The sequence below is a fragment of the Littorina saxatilis genome, linkage group LG2, assembly GCF_037325665.1.
Source record: "Littorina saxatilis isolate snail1 linkage group LG2, US_GU_Lsax_2.0, whole genome shotgun sequence".
NCBI classification, from domain to species: Eukaryota; Metazoa; Mollusca; class Gastropoda; order Littorinimorpha; family Littorinidae; genus Littorina; species Littorina saxatilis.
The window spans coordinates 57,365,795-57,375,297 of NC_090246.1; positions in this window are offsets into that span (position 1 = coordinate 57,365,795).

Genomic DNA, 9,503 nt, shown 5'->3' on the forward strand with positions numbered 1-9,503 from the left:
ACATGACATACATCCCTTAAATAATAGGTCAACGCGCCGACCGTGTCCGCGTGGGCACAAAGTAGGTCAGGTTTGTTAAACAGAGCGTGTCGAAATAGGTGCAAAGAGCTTGCAGCGAATTTTCATATTACAGAGAATGCTTATTATACATGTAATATCATCTCTCAACCCTCTTCATTTCACACCAGTTGGTTGTCGTTCAGGAAATAAATATTAGGTTCCTTTTTCTTGCGCAAGTTGTCCCTTTGGTTGAGTTGTGTTGTGTGTTTGTTAGAGAAGTTTGTCTGTCTGTCTGTCTCTCTGTCCGCCTGTCTGTCTGTCTGTCTGTCTATATTTCTGTCTGTCTGCTTGTTCATGTCCATGTGCAAAAATTCATCCTTTTTTGTGTGTTTGCTGCAATTAGCTATATTTATATATTGTATTTTCAATAATTTTATATTAAACATATGGATATTACGCATGGCAAAACAGGAGTAAAATAGCTACCGCCTACGATAACAATATGATTTTAGATGTTTGTGAACTCCAGATGAATGTACATAATAGCTCCGGGCACCTTTGTTTTCTTAACCCCTTTACTACTTCTTGACAGTATTTTGTTTATTTTGTTTTTGCTGTTTCTTTTCTCCCCTTTTACTTCTTTTTTTCTTTACACATGCAACTTTAAATTAAATGATGCAATTGTAAGAGTAGGTGTGCTTATTCATTTGTGAATGTAATCGTCCGGTATTGTGTGTGTGTGTGTGTGTGTGTGTGTGTGTGTGTGTGTGTGTGTGTGTGTGTGTGTGTGTGTGTGTGTGTGTGTTTGTGTGTGTGTGTGAGTGAGTGTGTATGTGTGTTTGTGTGTGTGTGTGTTTGTGTGTGTGTGTTTGTGTGTGTGTGTGTGTGTGTGTGTGTGTGTGTGTGTGTGTGTGTGTGTGTGTGTGTGTGTGTGGAAGAGAGAGAGAGAAAGAGAGAGAGAGAGAGAGAGAGAGAGAGAAAGAGAGAGAGTGAGTGAGAATGAGAAAAAGACGAAAAGACAGACAGGGAGACACACAGACAGGCAGGCAGACACACAGACAGGCAGGCAGACAAATAGACAGATAGCGATGACGAGAGATGATGATACAGCTACGACGAAGTAAGTTTACATTCGGTTGTGAAGTCATCACGTTTTCAAGTGTGTGTTTGCGTATTTTCGCTTCTACATTGATTACGTTGCCAGAATAATTACCCCGCAAGATGTCCACATGCCTCTGGATGTAATCAGTATTTTACACGTGTCCCATGTTCTTTTATCTTTTGTGTCTTAAACCTATTGATCAGAAAACATGCTTTGAAATGTAGATGATTAAGATTAACGATTTTGATGACTTTGCTTTTAAGTTTTGTTCACAACAGGTCAAGAGAAGAACATCTATTTTGTATCTGTGTGTGGTCCAATAACGTCTGTATGAAACTGGAATGAAGGAAATGAAAATTGGGAAAAGAAGTGATATCTCTGTTCAACCAGGTCGGTCCATTTTGATTCGCCATGTATTGGATTGAATGGTAATATTAATATAAAACAAACACAGAAATCCTCCGTTTTTATGCAAACATTTCTCGAGAAAAAAAAAACACGTGCAAACTTTCTTCCCTTAAACGTCGGTATTTAAACAAAAAAACGTTGACGCTTCTTCGAGGTGTAAAACTCCATCCCTTCCTCTCTCCTTCCTGTTTAGAATTTTTGCTAATTTTAGAAGTAAACAAATTCAGCCACAATCGATGATGAAACAAACGCGTATCTCTGCATTAAACAAAAAAAATAGCATTACACGTATCGACCATTGCCGAGGTTTGCAAGTAGAAAAATACTGGCAACCCAAGCTCATTTTTGCCACTTGTGTCAAACAACGATGCAAATAAATGTCGCTTGATTCGGTCGTAAAATAATGAGTCTGCCCTTTGCCTCCGACGCAAAGCAGAAACGTCTATTGATATTTTATTTAGAAACCCGACCAATTTTTCTGATGCAAAGCTTCGACCCGGTGACCAATCACATTAGTTGGGTTTCAGGGAGCTTGCGTGGATGGATGGCATTTTCTTTGGTAAGAGGTACGACAGCAAACTGAAAAGGGTTCGACACAAACAGAAAGAAACAAGCAAAAACAACAACAACATGAAAACAAAATTAATAAACAACCCAAGAAATAGAAAGCCATAAAAAAAACAACCAACCATGCAGTCAGCCAACAACCAAACAAGCAACCCAACAACAACAACAACAACAACAACAACAACAACAACAACAACAACAACAAGGTCTAACGGATCGGGGTGTAGGAGTCTCGGTGATGATACAAGAGCAGCACAAGCCGGAGAAGACTGTCCAATTCGCTGTACTAGGCCGTTAATATGCCCAAAACGCTGTACTAGGCCGTTAATATGCCCAATACGCTGTACTAGGCCGTTAATATGCCGTCAATGGCTTGGCCTTTTCCTCATGAGATATGGGCCCGGGGAAGATGATATCATCCGCTTCTCTTAAAAGCGATGTAATGCAGTCGCGGGACAAGACAAAGAGATCTTCTTCAATGCAAAGAGTTATGATCTTCATCGTCGTCACTTTCACCGCCGTTCGTCGTCATCATCATATTCGTTGTCATCTTCATCGTCATCTTCATCATCGTCACTTTCATTGCTGTTCGTCGTCATCATGATATTCGTCACTAATGATCATCTTCTCGTCGACCGTCATTACTGTCGACAACATCAAACCTTTCCGTCGTTTTTGCTGTCGTCGTCGTTGTTGCTGGTATTATTCTAATAGTTCGTAAAACCCAATGCCCCTCTCACTTCATCCCACCCGTCCTCCCCCATTAACCACGAAGAATGAAGAACAATAAACGTGAGCTGACTTGCCTGGCTTGGTTGGAAGGGGAAATAATCACTTTAAAACACTGCCATCGACAGACGGCAAACCATACTTAGGAACAGAGCAACACTGCATCTGTCATAAAAACGAGGTGTGATGAAGTGTTGTAGCTTTAGCCTCTTATTACTTTGCTCAGCAGTCCTAGCTGAAGCCATACTGATTTGTTTCTCCACACGAGTGTGGCTCGTGATCGTATTGACTGATGCACTATCTGGGGGAAAAAACAAAAGAAACAACTTACTTGGTGCAAATATTATTTTGCTGTGTACACATTTTCGTTGCCATGCATGTTTTATCTTGAGAATGGATGTGTAAGATGGTGCAGTGCAGTTTGAGTGATGGGGGATGTTTGTGTTTGTGTTCATGCGCTCTGTGTGTGTGTGTGTGTGTGTGTGTGTGTGTGTGTGTGTGTGTGTGTGTGTGCGTGCGTGCGTCCGTGCGTGCGTGGCGTGCGTGCGTACGTGAGTGCAGTGGGTGATGGAGAAACTCACAGGAAGAGAGACGGAGATTATTCTTGCCATAAGCATAATTCTAAGTACTTGAGCAACTCTCTCTCTCTCTCTCTCTCTCTCTCTCTCTCTCTCTCTCTCTCTCTCTCTCTCTCTCTCTCTCTCTCTCTCTCTCTCTCTTCCCCGATATACTGTGCATGGTCATACTCGTGGCAGTACAGCATGTAGGTAACAAGGGCGGATCCAGGATCTTAAGGAAGGGGGGGCCCGAACATGCTAGGGGGGTCCGGGGGCATGTACCCCAGGAATTTTGTTTTTTCAAGGAAGCAAAATGCTGCAATCTAGGGCCACCTGAGCTCAGAAACTGTCATTTAATCCTCTCTCTCTCTCTCTCTCTCTCTCTCTCTCTCTCTCTCTCTCTCTCTCTCTCTCCTCTCTCTCTCTCTCTCTCTCTCTCTCTCCCTCTCTCTCTCTCCCTCTCTCTCTCTCTCCCTCTCTCTCTCTCTCTCTCACTCTCTCTCTCTGCGTGCGTGCGTGCGTGCGTGCGGAAGTGAAATGCGTCCATGCGTGCGTGTGTGCAAACTTGTGTGCGAGTGTGAGTGTATGACATTACAATTTTTTTACATACACAAGAAGTTCACATGGCATGCCAGTTTTTGATTTCAGAATCATGATTACTTCCAACACTTACACAAACCGTACGAAATCGACCAGCTTACCTTCACTTTCTAAAACATCTCCCTTTGGCCACCCTGTGGCTCCTGAACCCGATATATGGGTGCCCAGACTTCATTACCTAAGTGCGCAGAACATTTAATGAAGTGTCGTTCAACTTGATCACAATGTCACCTATGAGCTACTCTTGCTGTGCGGTGGAGGTGATTAAAACCACATTACAAGGATGCGGAATATTGGAATCACACTTACGAGTCTCCATGGTGTTCGAGCGTTGGGCGCCAGATGGTGTTGTGATCTTTGGAGGTGTTTGCTTGACTCGCGCACAAGCGCATGCACACAAAGTGAAACATCGATATGCGCATACAGAGACACACACACACACACACGCGCACACCGACACAGCCACAGACACTGATAAACACACACACGCACGCACGCACGCACACGCGGCGCACACACGCACGCACGCGCGTTGGCAAACACCCACACACGCACACGCTCGCACACACACACACACACACACATACACAGAGCACACACACACACACCACCCACACACACACACACACACACACACACACACACACATAAACTACACACACACAAACACACACACACACACATACACACACACGCACGCACGAACGCACGCACACGCACGCACATACACATACACACACGCACACATACAAACACACACACACACGTACACACACGCAAACACACGCAAACACACAAACACAAGCTCAAACACACACACAAAGATCCTCCATCAACCCCACCTCTCACACTTAAAGACCCTCCCCCAACACACACACTCACACACACACACACACACACACACACACACACACACACACACACACACACACACACACACACATAAACTGTCACAACCAATCTTGTGTTCAGAAGGATTTTGCTTGTTATCGTTCGATTATGGTTTTTTTTATATTTAGTCAAGTTTTGACTAAATATTTTAACATCGAGGGGGAATCGAAACGAGGGTCGTGGTGTATGTGCGTGTGTGCGTGTGTGTGTGTGTGTGTGTAGAGCGATTCAGACTAAACTACTGGACCGATCTTTATGAAACGCGACTTGTTTTTAACAGGTCCTTTTCTCCTGCATATTTCAAAGCACTGAGGGTTGTGAACTCCTCTTTTTCCAGAACCTCAACCACAGGTTGGGGCAGATTCTTTGCCCATGAAGTAAAATTGAACTCCATTTTTGCAGAACTGAAAAATCGCTGAACTTGCTTGCTGGCCGCTGCGCTGCTACTATAATGACTTCGGTCCTCGCTCTCTCTCAGACTCCCTTATCTGTTACCATTGTTTCATTCCAGATGCTCTCCTTCACTCATCACCTCCCCCCTGCCCTCCAACCCTCTTCCAGTCCCCGCATTCGTTCCCACGGGACTCTGCTATCACTTCCTCCTGCATTACCTCTACACCCCCCCCCCCCCCCCCTTTTGCTGCATATCTGTCTCGTTTAAATAGAGTTTATGGTCGCTGACCGCTCCCTCTAAACTCACACATTATATACTTATATAGACAATAGTGAGTAAGATATGCTTAAATCGACCACTCTTGTTCTTTCTCTTTTTTCATTGAAAACGTTTCTATCATTTTGGGAAAAATCAATTACAGTCCTGGCAAGAACGTATATAGCAAACTATCTATGGCAGCTAATCTGTGTAATTGCAGTCGACATCAAGACACCTATTCCAATGAAATGTGAAAAAGTATGTCAGTAAAAACTTCGTACGTATACCCATTCTGATAAGCATCGCTCCACGGCTATTGCCAGTTGTCTCTCTGACCGGACGCTACAGTCCTACGCGAATCTATCAAAACAAAAATACAGAGTTATCTCCCGTATGTTTTTTTCGCGAGCACTGATCTAAATTTGAGATCATTGTTCGCGAGACGAAAATGATTGCAGATTGGCCGACTTCGACAGTGATCTCCGTTCTGTTCTTCACAGTTATGATAAAGACATCGTTCTAAGGTCAAAACAAGTCGAAATTTTGGGACTGCTGCCGGAAGGAGACCGTAATATATGGTTTCATCACTGTCAACTGGTTACAGAAAAAATCGTCTGCTCCAGTGAGCGCCGAAACCAAACGGGTTGATTATCACGTGACACTTTTGCCATATTTAGAGTTTGCACAGTAAATACAGCCGCGAAAAATAGCTCGCTTGAAACTGTCTTACATATCAATTCCTTTGTAATTTAAAAATTACAAAACACCATGAAAAATCATTATCGACGATCGCAAATCTGCTTATATCAATAATACAATACAAAAAGCTCTAAATATGCTTTTAAAAAAATCGGTTTCCTTGCCAGATAAGGAAACTCAAGGCATCCTGTCAGGGAGAGAATGAGCCGAACTCATTTTGACCTGAGTTCAGGATGACGTATACCCTGATGGTTTGATTTTAAGAGCTTTGCAATTCTACATTGGGGGGCACTTTTTTTCAAATCGCTTCGTTGATTTGTGAAAAAGTGTCAACAAAAAATACATGAACTCGAACGCTGTTCGTTTGTCTGAGAGCTTTGCAGTTCTACATTTGGGCGGGTATTGTTGTTGATCTTGTTGTTGTTGTTGTTGTTGTTGTTGTTTTTTTTTTTTTTTTTTTTTTTTTTTTTTTTTTTTTTTTTTAAATCTCAGTTGCATGCAGGCTGCTTCAACCCTTTCCTTTTTGCCTTTTTTTTTTTTTTTTTTTTTGTTGTTGTTGTTGGCGGGGAGCATCCTTCTTCATTGATTTTTTTATTTTTATTTTTTTTTTAAGTAATGTTTTTACTATAACATTAACATTACTATATCTAAATGTATTTTATTTAACTTTTCTATATAACAATTCCCTCTCAAAAATGCATACAATATCCAGAGGGGAGCCATATCTATAAATACCAACACACATTTTGGCTATCACAATCAAATAATTCACATAACTTATTAGTGCCTTGGAACTTTGTGAATTTTCAAATACGCCCAAAAAAACTTCCTTTACGGTAATTTTAATAATCATATTATATTTACAATTCACTTTATCCTCAACGCATTTCCAAATGGACATAATTTTCGGGCAAAAGTAAAAAAAATGTTCAATATAATCAATTTCGTTCTCACAGTGAGTACAGCAATTACTCACGGAAATGCCTATTTTATACAATAAAATATTTGTGGGGTAAATATTGTGCAATATTTTCCAATGCAACATTCGCAATCTTGTTTCAGTGGTTACTTTGTTTACCATTAACCATTGCTCTTTTCCCGGCCTGAAATCAAATTTATGTTCCCAAATTTATGTTGTTGTTGTTGTTGTTGTTGTTTTTGTTGTTGGTGTTGGTGTTGGTGTTGGTGTTGTTGTTGTTGTTGTTGTTGAAAGATACATCGTTCACTGTGGAAGTATAAACTTAAACAGTTGCGTCCCTCATGTCTTATTTGCTCGAATATATACACGCATACACGCACCCACGTATGCACACACACACACACACACATACACACCGACACACACATACACACACACACGCACACACACAAACAAACAAACAAACACACACACACAAACAACCACACACACACACACATACACACACACACACACACACACACACACACACACACACACTGATATCTTTGGTCAACGTGTGTGCTGGATGGTCTTTGCAGTAAGATTTGGAGGGGGGGAGGGGGGGAGGGGGTGAGGATGGGTGACGATTAAAGGCACTGGTTGTTAATCAAATAATGTGTATTTAGTTTTATTGTATGTTTAAGCTGCGAATGTATACACTAAAGGAAGGATAAACAGACTTCGAACTATTTATTTTGGAAATGATTCGTCACGGTTTTCGAAAATCAATTATGTAAGCCATGATGGTGTGAACTTACAAATCAGAATTACCATGCACACAATTTTAAAAAAAATCCAAAAATAGTCTGCTTGCTATGAAAATGAATGCAAGCACTGTATTTTGTATGCGGCATAAACATCAATACAGAACACAAATCAGTCCTGGAAACACACACACACACACACACACACACACACACACACACACACACACACACACACACACACACACGGCACACACACACACATGTACACACACACACACAAACACACACACACACACTCACACACACACACACACACACACACACACACACAGAACCCCAACCACACACACAAACAGACAACACACACACACCAAAACGAAAAGTGCCCCCTCCCCACACACACACACACACACACACACACACATACACACACGACCAAATCAATAACATGCAAACAGAAAGCAATCGTCCTTGGCAAAAGAATATTTATGTGACAAAGCCATAGGCAGTACAATAACACGAGAGAAACGACACGCTGCAAGGGATGGCACACACTGGTAGACACACAGTGGCACCTCCCTTTAAAGACCTTCAAACATCTCAGAACATGGTGGGGGGCCCGGGTAGCTCAGGTGGTAGAGTACTGGACTTGTGATCGAGAGGTCGCTGGTTCGAATCCGGGCCGGGACGGACACGGGTCAACTTTATGTGCAGACCCAGAGACGGTATCCATCTCCCACCCCCGTGTCACCACAATGGCACGTTAAAGATCTTGGTCATTCTACCATAAGTGCAGATGGCTGATACCACCTAAACACGCAAACATCAAAAAGCCGTGAGGGCGTAAAACTCGAATCGTATAAACCAATTCATGTCCAATATAGGCAATTAAGACCTGACGGACAATAAGCCCCTTAAAATTTACTTTTTATTTACAGAACATGGGGTCTGAAAAAGGGCCCGGGTGAGAGTTATAACGAGCATAACTAAACGGATGTTGTGCCGGAACAGAAAGTCTGAGAATGAAGGGTCTTACATGTAGACGCGAGAGGAGGTAAGGGTTCTTAACTGACTGGAAGGTGGGGGGGGGGGGGGGTCTTAAATTGAGAGGTCTTAAAAAGGGGTTGCACTGCAAAGATGAATAAATCATGTCGGTGTAGTGTGTTCTCGCCTTGATCCGTCCAACAGCTGTACAAACTACAGGCCATGACCATGTGGCTGTCAATGTGTCGAATATGTAGTCCATCATAGTACATTGTGTGTGTGTGTGTGTGTGTGTGTGTGTGTGTGTGTGTGTGTGTGTGTGTGTGTGTGTGTGACAGAGAGAGAGAGAGAGAGACATACATTCAGACAGACAACTGAACTGACAAAGAAAGCGAGAGAGAGACTGAGTGACAAGTTCAGTGTGTGTGTGTGTGTGTGTGTGTGTGTGTGTGTGTGTGTGTGTGTGTGTGTGTGTGTGTGTGTGAGTACGTGCGCGTGTGTCTATCTGTCTGTGTGTGTGTGAGAGAGAGAGAGAGAGATATACACAGACAGACAGAAGGATACAGAAAGAGAGAGAGAGAGAGAGAGAGAGAGAGAGAGAGAGAGAGAGAGAGAGAGAGAGAGAGAGAGACGGAGTGGGGGGGGG